Here is a 13749-nt window from a genome sequence, read left to right on the forward strand (position 1 = left end):
TTCCGAGGTACATAAACGGAAGAGACTCCACCTCACAACCGAAGATTTGCCTATATTCATTCTCCGTTTTCTTGGCCTTTCCAAAGCAAAGTAGTTCACTCTTATGGAAATTTATTTTCAGACGCGAAAACTGTTCGAGAAGACAAATAATCAACTTCATGTTTTCACTTCATACATATTTGTTATTATAAATGTTCATATACTTTTCTATAAACTTTCTCAAAAAAATTAGACTTTGACTTCAGTCAAAGCTAATATGCAGAATAAATAAAACGGAGGGAGTACACAAGTTATCAGATGGCACATAGTCATACTCACATCTACTCCATCTTCATCAGAAGGGATTGATAATGATAACATGTAAAGTTCAATGTAAACATCTGAGTCTTGAACCAAATGATAGACAAACAGGAATATTCTACCAACACAAGTTCGTAAACAGTACACACAAGTACAGGGGATTTACATCTCTGCTGCTTACTCAAAAACTTATTGGGGATGTTCGGGATGAGTAATACTGTACGCAATGAAAAATACATGCTAGAGTCTGCGAGACCAAGTGCACTTGATTTGCTCACAAACCTAGTATATATTACGTACATGCACATATGTCTTCTTCATGTGCACACACATATTCTTAACCAAGTGCCCACAATCTTCGTTATACATACATAATTATGTATGCTTGCTATAATAACATGGTCCCAGCTAAGGGCTAGATTATCAACAGGTTATCCTGTTTGCAGGATCTTCAGAATTCAGAAGCTTTGGTCCTGAAAAAAAATACAACAAGAGATGTACCTTGTAAGTAAACATATCTATCTCAACTTCTCAAATTTAGATATGGGCTACATTGAAATTTGTATTTCAATGGGAGAAACATGCATGGCCCCATTTGTTTGGATAGTTTTGTGTAGATGCTAGGCTAGGGCATGATCGATCACTATAATTATTGATAGTTATGAGAAGTGATTGAGTTGAGATCGATGACTATATAGCTCTGAGCTAGGACCTGCTGATATTCACACTTATAAACTGTAGACAAGAGACAAGGATCCGGTTGGGTTTTGGTTACCTTGCTTGATGAATCAGTTCCAAGCCCCCTGGGTGTTGTAGTTGGGGAAAGGAACCCTGCCGGACTCGATCAGCTTGATGTCGCCGTCAAGGATCTCATAGTGGCGGCGCACCTCGTCGGCCGTCCTGGTCCCGCCCATGGCGCGGGACACCTTGAGCCAGCGGTCGGGCGTGCCCTCGCCGTAGTAGGCGAGTGCATCCTCGAACAGCTTGTTCTCCTTCTTGCTCCACTCCGCGTTGGCGCCGCCGAGGGATGAGCTGCTCGACCCAGAAGACATCTCCAACTGGATCGGAACCGAGCTAAGTTAGTGCTTATGGTTTTTGCACTTCAGAAGCTCCGGTTGCTATGATTTGATGATGGCTGCGCTGTTTCGGTGCCCACTATTTATAGGAGCTTGGGGCGTCGCCCCGCCGGCCTTGACGCTCGTATGGTATAGGGATTGCCATCGGCTTGGCGACTGAAAGGTCTGTGAGGCTAATTAGATTCTGATTCTGAACATTTTTGGATGAAAGCGCTTCCTTTGAAATGTAGATTCTGTTGCTGCGATGCGCTTGGGTCGACACATCGAAGTACGCATAATTGATCGATCCACGTCAACGTCTCAAATGCATGGCAGTGCAACTGGCTCCTTTTTTTTTTCTTTTTCTTGAACCGTGTTGTTTCCTTCCCTTGCAGATGCAACGTGGAGCGAAGAGTCAGGTTTCCAGGGGGTCCTGCCTTGCATTTCGATCATATGGAGATAAGATTCAAAAGTCCAACAGTTAGAGCATCTCCAACAAGTGCCCGAAAACTGCTCCACACACTAAAAGCCGTTCTTTTTGGGCGCCGGAGAGGCTTCAACAGATGCTGCAAAATAATGCACACGCAAAAGAATTTAACGCACCTGCTTAAAAGCACTATCACATGCTACAAATGTTGGGCGCCGGACCGCGCGCGCTTCATAATTTGCACGCGTGCTTTTTTGGGCGTGCATTTTTTGAGCATGTGAAAAACCAATGTTAGCCGCAGCGCGCTAAAAATGCTACAGTGACGCTGTAAAATTATTTTAACGCTCAATATTTTTTGCGACTTTGTTGGAGATGCTCTTAGTCACTACACCAACGTGGCGCCTTCCGGGCCGATGGGCAACATGGCGACGAGTTGGTGACTATGTCTCCACACTCTCGAGCTGCTCTATCTGATCGACGTGATAAGCATATGCTCATGCCTTGGAGGGTGCAGTAGCCGAGGGCCACATGCAGAAATTCGCCTTTCTTGTGGGTGCTATGGATCGAGCGAGATACTAGATTGAGATATAGGCTAGCTAGGGTGGCGGGTGGGTATAGGAACGATCGAGCCAAGAGAATCCACAGCACATCAGAAATGGGATGCCCTTTTTGGCCGAGGAAAAGGAGTAAATATTCTGAATCTTGGCTGAAGTGATGTAGAGACCATATGGATTCCAATCCCGCAAGTTAGTGTAATCAGCAAAACATTGTGGTTTCTTTTAATGGAAATCGGAGAGGAAGCTCTCTTTATCAAAAATAAATAAAAATTCCACAAGTTGGTGCCTGGAATTTGAGAGGTTCCGTTGGTAGATTTGGGATCAAGTTCGATGCTGATTGTAGGTGGTGGCTACGTGAGCTAGTTAAGACACAAAGCATAGAGCACGGGTACGTCCGTGGTAGTTCAGAGCAGCACTACAAACCCAGAAAAAAAATCACTTGACGAACAGTGATCTCCGTGTTGTGAGGTTTCTATAAGTACTGGTACACAGGAGATCAAGCGGGCTGACGAAGAGAATTCAACACATGAAGCAGCGTACTTATGAATATTTCAGAAAGAAGGTTCAAAAATCAGAATATGACAGAGGGGATATCCTGTCATCCTGAAACCACACTTTATTCAGATTATATTCCAGCGAGATCGATCTACTGTACTGGGGCAAGATGCCCGGTTTCTTTGGTCCATGGCCAGCACCAGACGGACCCGAGCGCCTCCATGTGAGCTAGCTTCTACCGTAAGGATGGAATATGTGGCAGCGAAATCTCTGCATGGTGCCGTTGGAAAATCTTGCAATTCCATGGCCCCCGTGGCCAACCGAGGAACATGCGCAGAGTCACACAGAACCATGGATAAAAGGCATCGCAACATCATCATGGCATATGGTCAAATTCCTCCTCCAAACATATTGGAGTCGTGGCTGGGGAGACTCATTATTTCATTTTGGTCCTAGAAGCTGGAATAGATTCTGCCAATTGGCGGTTACACATTGGATGGTTGCGATTATGCCAGGGTGCAAGGTACATCAACAGCTATCGCTACAAAGAACCTTGGGCTGCAAAAATGTGGTACTCCAGCATATTTTATTTTATTTTATTTTTGAAAGCACTGCCTTAAAGCTCTTTATTCATTAGGCGGCACCTTATCTGATTGCAAAGAATCAATTAGATGGCCAGGGATTACATCATACGTAATTGAAAGTTCAACAAATTTAACAGCAAAACGCGCACAAGAATGGGCTAAAGAATTAGCACCTGCGCCTAGCAAATACTAGCTTAAACCCCTGGAAAGAGTGGAGCATCGATTTCATCTCCTTTATGATATGAACTCCTCCAGATTTGTCATCTTTGGTATTTCATAGTTGCTGAACCATCTGGTAATCAGTCTCAACAAATAATAAACTGAAAACTGAAAACCGCGCTCCACCGCAAGCACAATTGCATCTTTGCAAGCAAGAACCACACGACAAGCAAGTAATTTTTTCCGGAAAGGAAGATAAAACCCCGTTCTCTGCATTAACATATGCACACAGTCATCTTTACACTTTTGCTTTGGTAGACCCCTCACCCCTAAACACAAGGAGGGCTGAGATTGCCCGATACCTCTTCTTAACGATGGGTATGATGGTCATATTTCAAAAAAGTTAGTTCGCCCGCCCATCCACGGCGGTACGCGCCATACGCATGGTGTATTCCTGTACATACGCCCGACGTGACGCATCTAGAAAAGAACGTGGTGTGCGACTTGCCGCATGGCGGGCGGTTGTGACCGGCCGGTAAGCGCATCAAACGTACCATTGGTGCGCCTTCACATGCCGCACCATTAACATGGCAATAGTGGCCGGCCACCGGCCTCCACCGCCCATCAACCTCCCTCACCGCGCTATAAAAAGCCACCATGGCCCGGCCTACATCGACCGCAATCTCTCCTCCTCCCATCGCGCTCAAATGCCGTCATCTACCCCCCCCCCCCTCCCCACCCTTCCCCGCCACTCTCACCATGTCCGGCACCAGCAGTTCTCGTGGAGGCGGCGCGACCTTGGCATACCGGAGGCGATGGAGTTGCGCCGGTAGAACATCCTCGTGCTGCCCTCTTCTCGGTTGCCGGGTATGTGGCACATCAGTGCCGCCGGGTACACGGTTTCGGGGGCTGCCGCACCCGAAGTGAGCTCGGGCATTGCCCCGGCGTGCGGCCGGTGGAGCAGACGCGGTCGCTGGCAGTTTTTTTTGGGGGGGGGGGGGCTGGAACTAGGATGATGTCCTCCGCGAAGTTCATGCCAACCGCCTCGTTCTTCCTCCTGTGCCGGTTGCCCTCCCCCACTTGTGTCGATCTCCCTACCAGCTCCGGTGGGAGTGGAGATACCGCCGAAACAGGCGGCGTTGTGGCGGGATGGGGACTCCGACGACACTCCGGGCTTCGCCATCGCCGTCCTCGCGTCGATGGAGCCCAGCTTCGTGCCACTGTCGGAAATGAGAGACCTACTGGACCTGGTGGATACGCCGGGCTTGATGGAGACGATCCGCGAATCTACGGCGGCGGGAGACGACGATGACCTCACGTGGATGGATGACATGAGCAGCGACATCGGCAACGACGGCGGTGGCATCGACAGGGAGGTCATCGATCTCACGGCGACGGACGACGACGATGTAGTTTAGTTTTTTTTGTTTTTTTAATTTTTGTTCAAAAGATATGTAAGATATATTTGAATAAACTTTTATTGTTTTAGTAATTTTAGTTTTTAATTTTTTTTGGATTTTTTGAATATTCTAAGAAATTTATGGAAATAATGAAGAAAGGAAAATGAAAAAAAACTTGATGATTCCCTATTGCGGTCCGGTACAACACCGCTTCGGCCCGGTACAAAAAATAAACCGCCCGAGCCATCGTCAAAATATTATACTCCCGCACCCCCTCCCCCCGACCCAACGTAATCGTTCTTGGGCCAACCCGCGGGGAGTGACGAAATTTTTTCTTTCATTTATGTTTTTTCCTTCCTTAAAATAATTTGACATTTTCAAATTTCGAAAACTTGCTAGGTTCGAAAAAAAGCAAGCACAAATCTTCGGCGTGGAATATAATCCTAAAGTGCCCCAAAGACTCAAATATAGTCAATCAAGAAGGAGGTAAGACCCTTGCTGAGTTCCCAGTTCACCAACTTCCCTGACCTTCCAGCACTGGGCAGGCGTCAGCCCCCATACATGGTCTTATGACTTTGCGGAGACATGTGTTTTTGGTAAACAGTTGCCCGGGCCTGGTCACTGCGGCCCCCTTTTGTGAGGGGGCACCCCTTCTCCCGAAGTTACGGGTTCGAGAGATCATAAAATGTCTATGAATTAAAAAAATGTTATGGAAATTATAATTGTTTTGCGGTTTTATAAAATGTTGGTAATTTTACAAAACTTTTCACAAATAAAAAAATTCACAGTTTGGAAGAAAAATGTCGGCAAATATTACCATGTTCATGATTTTGTAAAAATGACCATATAAACAAAACAAATGTTCGTGAATTTCAAAAAATGGCCATTTTAAAAAAAAATGAATCCCGTAAATTTGAATGGGTGGGCATGCCCATGAGGGCCTCCACGCAAAAATTGAATGAATTCGGACAATGAACGCACGCCGCGTTATGTGTGGGCAATATTTTAGGGTTTTAGTGCCGGGAAAACCCTAGAAAATTCATAAAATGTCAAAAAACAATGAGACTTGGTGTGCATGCTTGCATTGGTCATGGGAGAGTGGCAAAAAAGTTTGGGCTCATTTGGCGAACGTGAAAAAACAGTGCTTCAAGACTTGGCCTACCAGTAGCCCCGAACGGTCCTGGTTGTACATGGTCTATTCCATGCAATGCATGGAATGGCAGCAAAATTTTCTACCGTGTGGGCATACCCATGGAAGGCCCCTATGAAAAAATTGACTGAATTCAGACACCAAGCACATGTCACGTCACGTGCGGGCAGTACTTTAGGGTTTTAGTGCCGGCAAAACCCTAGGAAATCAATCGAATGTCAAAAAGCAATGAGACTTGGCGTGCATTCTTGCAATGGTCATGAGAGAGTGTGGAAAAAGTTTGGGCTTATTTGGTGAGTGTGGGAAAAAGCGCTTCAAGACTTGGCCTACCGGCAGATCCGAACGGTCCTGTTGTACATGGTTTATTTCATGCCATACGAGACTTGGCTTGCATGCTTGAAATGACCATGTGAGAGTGTGGAAAAAGTTTGGGCTCATTTTGTGAAGGTGGAAAAAAAAGTTTCGAAACTTGGCCTATCGGCCGACCCAAAAGGTCCTGGTTATACATGATGTGCTCCAAGTTATTATTTGCAGCAACTAAATCGTTTCGATGCGAACTACATGGTTTACATGTCAAACCTAGGGTGACGGGGGTCGATGTAGCACGACTAGGCCATGAGGTAGGTGGACTCCGGCGTCACTGCGGACTGCGGCGACGTCGATGACGAGGATGGAGGCCAGATCACGGCGTGATTACAGAAGGTGACAACGTCGAAGACAAGGACAAAGGCCAAATCACGGCATGGAATGCAGATGCTGACGACGTCGATGATGAGGACGGAGGCCACGGATCACGGTGTGGAATGCAGCCGGCAACGACGTCCAAGACGAGGACAGAGGCCAGATCAGGGCGGAGCCACGGAAATGGCAGACATGGGACGAGTGCAGTGAGACACGTCATGGGACGGGGGATGGCGTGCAGCATATGCAACTGGCGGTAGCAGCGGGGGTCATACTCTAGGGAGGGCAAGGGTGGAGATCGGCCGGCGGGGGAGACGCTGGATCGGGGCACGTGATCGTGGGGCAGGCAGTTAGGTCGTGTGTGAAGGAAATATGCCCTAGAGGCAATAATAAGGTTGTTATTTATATTTCTTATATCATGATAAATGTTTATTATTCATGCTAGAATTGTATTAAATTGGAAACTTGATACATGTGTGGATACATAGACAAATCACAGTGTCCCTGGTAAGCCTCTACTAGACTAGCTCGTTAATCAAAGATGATTAAGTTTCCTAGCCATAGACATGTGTTGTCATTTGATGCACGGGATAACATCATTAGGAGAATGATGTGATGGACAAGACCCATCCGTTAGCTTAGCATAATGATCGTTAAGTTTTATTGCTATTGCTTTCGTCATGACTTATACATATTCCTTTGACTATGAGATTATGCAACTCCCGGATACCGGAGGAATGCCTTGTGTGCTATCAAACGTCACAACATAACTGGGTGATTATAAAGATGCTCTACAGGTATCTCCGAAGGTGTTTGTTGGGTTGCCATAGATCGAGATTAGGATTTGTCACTCCGAGTATCAGAGAGGTATCTCTAGGCCCTCTCAGTAATGCACATCATAATAAGCCTTACAAGGAATGTGACTAATGAGTTAGTTACGGGACGATGAATTACGGAACGAGTAAAAGAGACTTGCTGGTAACGAGATTGAGCTAGGTATGGAGATACCGACGATCGAATCTCAGGCAAGTAACATACCAATGACAAAGGGAATAACGTGTGTTGTCATTATGGTACGACCAATAAAGATCTTCGTAGAATATGTGAGAACCAATATGAGCATCCAGCTTCCGCTGTTGGTCCGGAGAGGTGTGTCATTCATGTCTACATAGTTCTCGAACCCGGAGGATCCGCACCTTTAACGTTCAATGACGATTTTGTATTATATGAGTTATGTGGTTTGGCGATCGAATGTTGTTCGGAGTCCCGGATGAGATCATAGACATGACGAGGAGCCTCGAAATGGTCGAGTGGTAAAGATTGGTATATTGGAAGGTTATATACGGACACCGGAATGGTTCCGATAAGGTTCGGGGATTTTACGGAGTACCGGGAGGCTATCGGAACCCCTCGGGAAAGTTAATGGGCCTATTGGGCCATAGTGGGGAGAGGGAGGCTGCCACAAGAGGTGGGGTGCGCCCCCTCGCCGAAGCCCAAACCGAATTGGACTACGGTTGGGCAGCGCCCCCCGCCCTTCCTTCTCCCTCTTCCCCCTTTCCCCTTTCCGTTTGTTGGAAGGAGGGGGTCGAATCCTACTTGGACTAGGAGTCCAAGTAGGACTCCCCCTGTAGCGCTCCCCCCTTGGGTCGGCCACCTCCTCCTCCCCCCTTTATATACGGGGGCGGGGGCACCCCAAAGGCACGCCAAGATTTCTCTTAGCCGTGTGTGGTGCCCTCCTCCACAGTTTACCACCTCGATCATATTGTCGTAGTGCTTAGGCGAAGCCCTGCACGGATCACATCACCAACACCATCGCCACACCGTCGTGCTGACGGAACTCTCCCTCAACCCTCTACTGGATCAAGAGCTCGAGGGACGTCATCGTGCTGAACGTGTGCTGAACATGGAGGTGCCGTACGTTCGGTACTTGGATCAGTTGGATCATGAAGACGTTCGACTACATCAACCGCATTACTAAACGCTTCCGCTTTCGGTCTATGAGGGTACGTGGACACACTCTCCCCTCTCGTTGCTATGCATCTCCTAGATAGACCTTGCGTATTCGTAGGAATTTTTTTGAATTACTACGTTCCCCAACAGTGGTATCAGAGCATGGTCTATGCGTAGATGATATATGCACGAGTAGAACACAATGAGTTATGAGCGATAATAGTCATACCGCTTACCACCAACATCTTACTTTGATTCAGTGGTATTGTTCGATGAAGCAGTCCGGACCGACATTACATGACCGAGTTCATGAGACTGGTTCTACCGACGTGCTTCGCACATAGGTGGCTAGCGGGTGTTTGTTTCTCCAACTTTAGTTGAATCGGATTTGACTACGGCCGGTCCTTGTTGTAGGTTAAAACATCACATTTGACGAAAAATCATTGTGGTATTGATGCGTAGGTAAGAACGATTCTTGCTAGAAGCCCGTAGCAGCGACGTAAAACTTGCAACAATAAAGTAGAGGACGTCTAACTTGTTTTTGCAGGGCATGTGGTGATGTGATATGGTCAAGACGTGATGAGATATAAATTGTTGTATGAGATGATCATGTTTTGTAAAAGTTATTGGTAATTAGCAAGAGCCTTATGGTTGGCGCTTTATTGTATGAAATGCAATCGCCATGTAATTGCTTTACTTTATCACTAAGCGGTAGCGATAGTCGTGGAAGCAATAGTTGGCGAGATGACAACGATGCTACAATTGAGATCAAGGTGTCAAGGCGGTGATGATGGAGATCATAACGGTGCTTTGGAGATGGAGATCAAAGGCACAAGATGATGATGCCATATCATGTCACATATTTTGATTGCATGTGATGTTTATCCTTTATGCATCTTATTTTTCTTAGTACGGTGGTAGCATTATAAGATGATCTCTCACTAAATTTCAAGGTATAAGTGTTCTCCCTGAGTATGCACTGTTGCGACAGTTCGTCGTGTCGAGACACCACATGATGATCGGGTGTGATAAGTTCTACGTTCACATACAACGGGTGCAAGACAGTTTTGCACATGCGGAATACTCTGGTTAAACTTGACGAGCCTAGCATGTACAGACATGGCCTCAGAACACTGGAGATCGAAAGTTCGAACGTGAATCATATAGTAGATATGATCAACATAGAGATGTTCACCATTGAAAACTACTCTATCTCATGTGATGATCAGACATGGTTTAGTTGATATGGATCACGTGATCATTTAGATGACTCGAGCGATGTCTATCTAAGTGGGAGTTCTTAAGTAATATGATTAATTGAACTTAATTTATCATGAACTTAGTCCTGATACTATTTCCATATCTATGTTGTATAGATCAATAGCTCGCGTTGTAGCTCCCCTATGTTTTTGATATGTTCCTAGAGAAAACCAAGTTGAAAGATGATAGTAGGAATGATGAGGACCGGGTCCGTGATTTGAGGATTATTCTCGTTGCTGCATAGAAGAATTATGTCCTTGATGCACCGCTAGGTGACAAACCTATTGCAGCAGCAGATGCAGACGTTATGAACGTTTGACAAGCTCGGTATGATGACTACTTGATAGTTTAGTGCACCATGCTTTACGGATTAGTACCGGGGCTTCAAAAACCGTTTTGAACGCCATGGAGCATATAAGATGTTTCAAGAGTTGAAATTGGTGTTTCAGACTCATGCCCATGTCGAGAGGTATGAGACCTCTGACAAGTACTTTTCCTACAAGATGGGGGAGAATGGATCAGCCAGTGAGGATGTACTCAGAATGTCTTGGTAGTACAATCGCTTGAATCAAGTGGGAGTTAATGTTCAAATAAGATAGTGATTGACAGAGTTCTCTAGTCACTATCACCAAGCTACTAGAACTTCGTGATAAACTATAATATGCAAGGGATAATGAAAACGATCCCCGAGCTCTTTGCGATACTAAAATCGACGAAGGTAGAAATCAAGAAAAAGCATCAAGTGTTGATGGTTGACAAGACCACTGTTTTCAAGAAAAAGGGTAAAGGAAAAAGAAAGGGAACTTCAAGAAGAATGACAAGTAAGTTGCCACTCCCGTGAAGAAACCCAAAGCTATACCTAAGCCTAAAACTGAGTGCTTCTACTGCAAAGGGAGTGGTCACTGGAAGCGGAACTATCCCAAATACTTGGCGGATAAGAAGGATGGCAAAGTGAACAAAGGTACATTTGATATACATGTTATTGATGTGTATTTTACTAGTGTTCATAGTAACACTAGGGTATTTGATACCTGTTCAATTGCTAAGATTAGTAACTTGAAACAGGAGTTATAGAATGGACAGAGACTAGTTAAGGGCAAGGTGACGATGTGTGTTGGAAGGGATTCCAAGGTTGATAAGATCACCATCGCACACTCCCTCTACCTTCGAGATGAGTGTTGGACCTAAATAAATGTTATTTGGTGTTTGTGTTGAGCATGAATATGATTGGATCATGTTTATTGCAATATGGTTATTCATTTAAGTCAGAGAACAATTGTTGTTCTGTTTACATGAATAAAACCTTCTATGGTCATACACCCAATGTAAATGGTTTATTGAATCTCGATCGTAGTGATACACATATTCATAATATTGATGCCAAAAGATGCAAAGTTGATAATGATAGTGCAATATTTATGGCACTGCCGTTTAGGTCATATTGGTGTAAAGCGCATGAAGAAACTCCATGCGGATGGGCTTTTGGAATCACTTGATTATGAATCATTTGATACTTGCGAACCATGCCTCATGGGCAAGATGACTAAAACTCCGTTCTCCGGAACAATGGAGCGAGTCAATGACTTATTGGAAACAATACATACCAATGTATGTGGTCCAATGAGTATTGAGGCACGCGGTGGGTATCGTTATTTTTTGACCTTCACAGATGATTTGAGCAGATATGGGTATATCTACTTGATGAAACACAAGTCTGAAACATTTGGAAAGTTCAAAGAATTTCATAGTGAAGTGGAGAATCATCGTAACAAGAAAATAAAGTTTCTACGATCTGATCACGGAGGCAAATATTTGAGTTACGAGTTTGGCCTTCATTTAAAACAACGTGGAATAGTTTCACAACTCACGCCACCTAGAACACCACAGCGTAATGGTGTGCCTGAACGTCGTAACCGTACTTTATTAGATATGGTGTGATCTATGATAGCTCTTACCGATTTACCACTATCGTTTTGGGGTTATGCATTAGAGATAGCTGCATTCACGTTAAATAGGGCACCGCCTAAATCCGTTGAGACGACACCGTATGAACTATGGTTTGGCAAGAAACCAAAGCTGTCATTTCTTAAAGTTTGGGGGTGCGATGCTTATGTGAAAAGGTTTTGAACTGATAAGCTCGAACCCAAATCGGAGAAGTGTGTCTTCATGAGATACCCAAAAGAAACTGTTGGGTACACTTCTATCACAGATCCGAAGACAAGATTTTTGTTGCTAAGAATGGATCCTTTCTAGAGAAGGAGTTTCTCTCGAAAGAAGTGAGTGGGAGGGAAGTATAACTTGATGAGGTAATTGTACCTTCTCTCGAATTGTAAAGTAGCTCATCACAGAAAACAGTTCCAGTGATGCCTACACCAACTAGAGAGGAAGCTAATGATAATGATCATGAAACTTTAGATCAAGTCACTACTGAACCTCGTAGGTCAATCAGAGCATGTTCCGCACCAGAGTGGTACGGTAATCCTCTTCTAGAAACCAAGTTACTAGACCATGACGAACCTACGAACTATGAGGAAGCAACGATGAGCCCAGATTCTAATAAATGGCTTGAGTCCACGAAATCCGAGATAGGATCCATGTATGAGAACAAATTGTGGACTTTGGTTGACTTCCACGATGATTGGCAAGCCATAGAGAATAAATGGATCTTAAAGAAGAAGATTGGCGCTGATGGTAATGTTACTGTCTACAAAGCTCAACTTGTCGCAAAAGGTTTTTGACAAGTTCAAGGTCTTGACTACGATGAGATTTTCTCACTCGTAGCGATGCTTAAGTCTGTCTGAATCATGTTAGAAATTGCCGTATTTTATGAAATCTAGCAAATGGATATCAAAACTGCATTCCTTAATGGATTTCTTAAAGAAGAGTTGTATATGATGCAACCAGAAGTTTTTGTCGATCCTAAAGGTGCTAACAAAGTGTGCAAGCTCCAGCAAACCATCTATGGACTGGTGCAAGCATCTCGGAAGTTGGAATATACGCTTTGATAAGGTGATCAAAGCATATGGTTTTATACAGACTTATGGTGAAGCCGGTGTTTACAAGAAAGTGAGTGGGAGCTCTGTAACAATTCTGATATTATATGTGGATGACATATTGTTGATCAGGAATGACATAGAATTTCTAGATAGCATAAAAGGTTACTTGAATAAGATTTTTTTAAATAAAAGTCCTCGGTGAAGCTACTTATATATTGAGCGTCAAGATCTATAGAGATAGACCAAGACGCTTGATAGGACTTTCACAAAGCATATACCTTGAAAAGATTTTGAAGGAGTTCAAAATGGACCAGTCAAAGAAAGGGTTCTTACCTGTGTTACAAGGTATGAAGTTGAGTAAGACTCAAAGCCTTACCACGGCACAAGATAGAGAAAGAATGAAAGTCATTCCCTATGCCTCAGCCATAGGTTCTATACGATATGCCATGCTGTTTACCAGACCTATTGTATACCTTGACATGAGTTTTGCAAGGGGTACAACAATGATCCAGGAGTAGATCACTGGACAACGGTCAAAATTATCCTTAGAGGAGTAAGGAAATATTTCTCGGTTATTGAGGTGATAAAGAGTTCATCGTAAAGAGTTATGTTGATGCAAGCTTTTACATCGATCCAGATGACTCTGAATCTCAATCTGGATACATATTGAAAGTGTGAGCAATTAGCTAGAGTAGCTCCATGTAAAGCATTGTAGACATAGAAATTTGCAAAATA

General features: G+C 44.4%; 1 pseudogene across 1 annotated transcript; it reads right to left on the bottom strand.

Moving 5' to 3' along the window:
- Positions 1 to 337: 337 nt before the first annotated feature.
- LOC125556330 (protein RADIALIS-like 3 pseudogene) lies at positions 338 to 1410 on the bottom strand (annotated as a pseudogene). The gene is made up of 2 exons (XR_015603373.1): positions 1076 to 1410; positions 338 to 773 (listed from the first exon to the last, which is right to left on the bottom strand). The product of XR_015603373.1 is annotated as a protein RADIALIS-like 3 pseudogene (transcript).
- Between the last annotated feature and the right edge of the window lie 12339 nt (positions 1411 to 13749).

This window comes from Triticum urartu, chromosome 5A (assembly GCF_056163025.1).
Source record: "Triticum urartu cultivar PI428250 chromosome 5A, HENAU_Tu73, whole genome shotgun sequence".
Taxonomy (NCBI): Eukaryota; Viridiplantae; Streptophyta; class Magnoliopsida; order Poales; family Poaceae; genus Triticum; species Triticum urartu.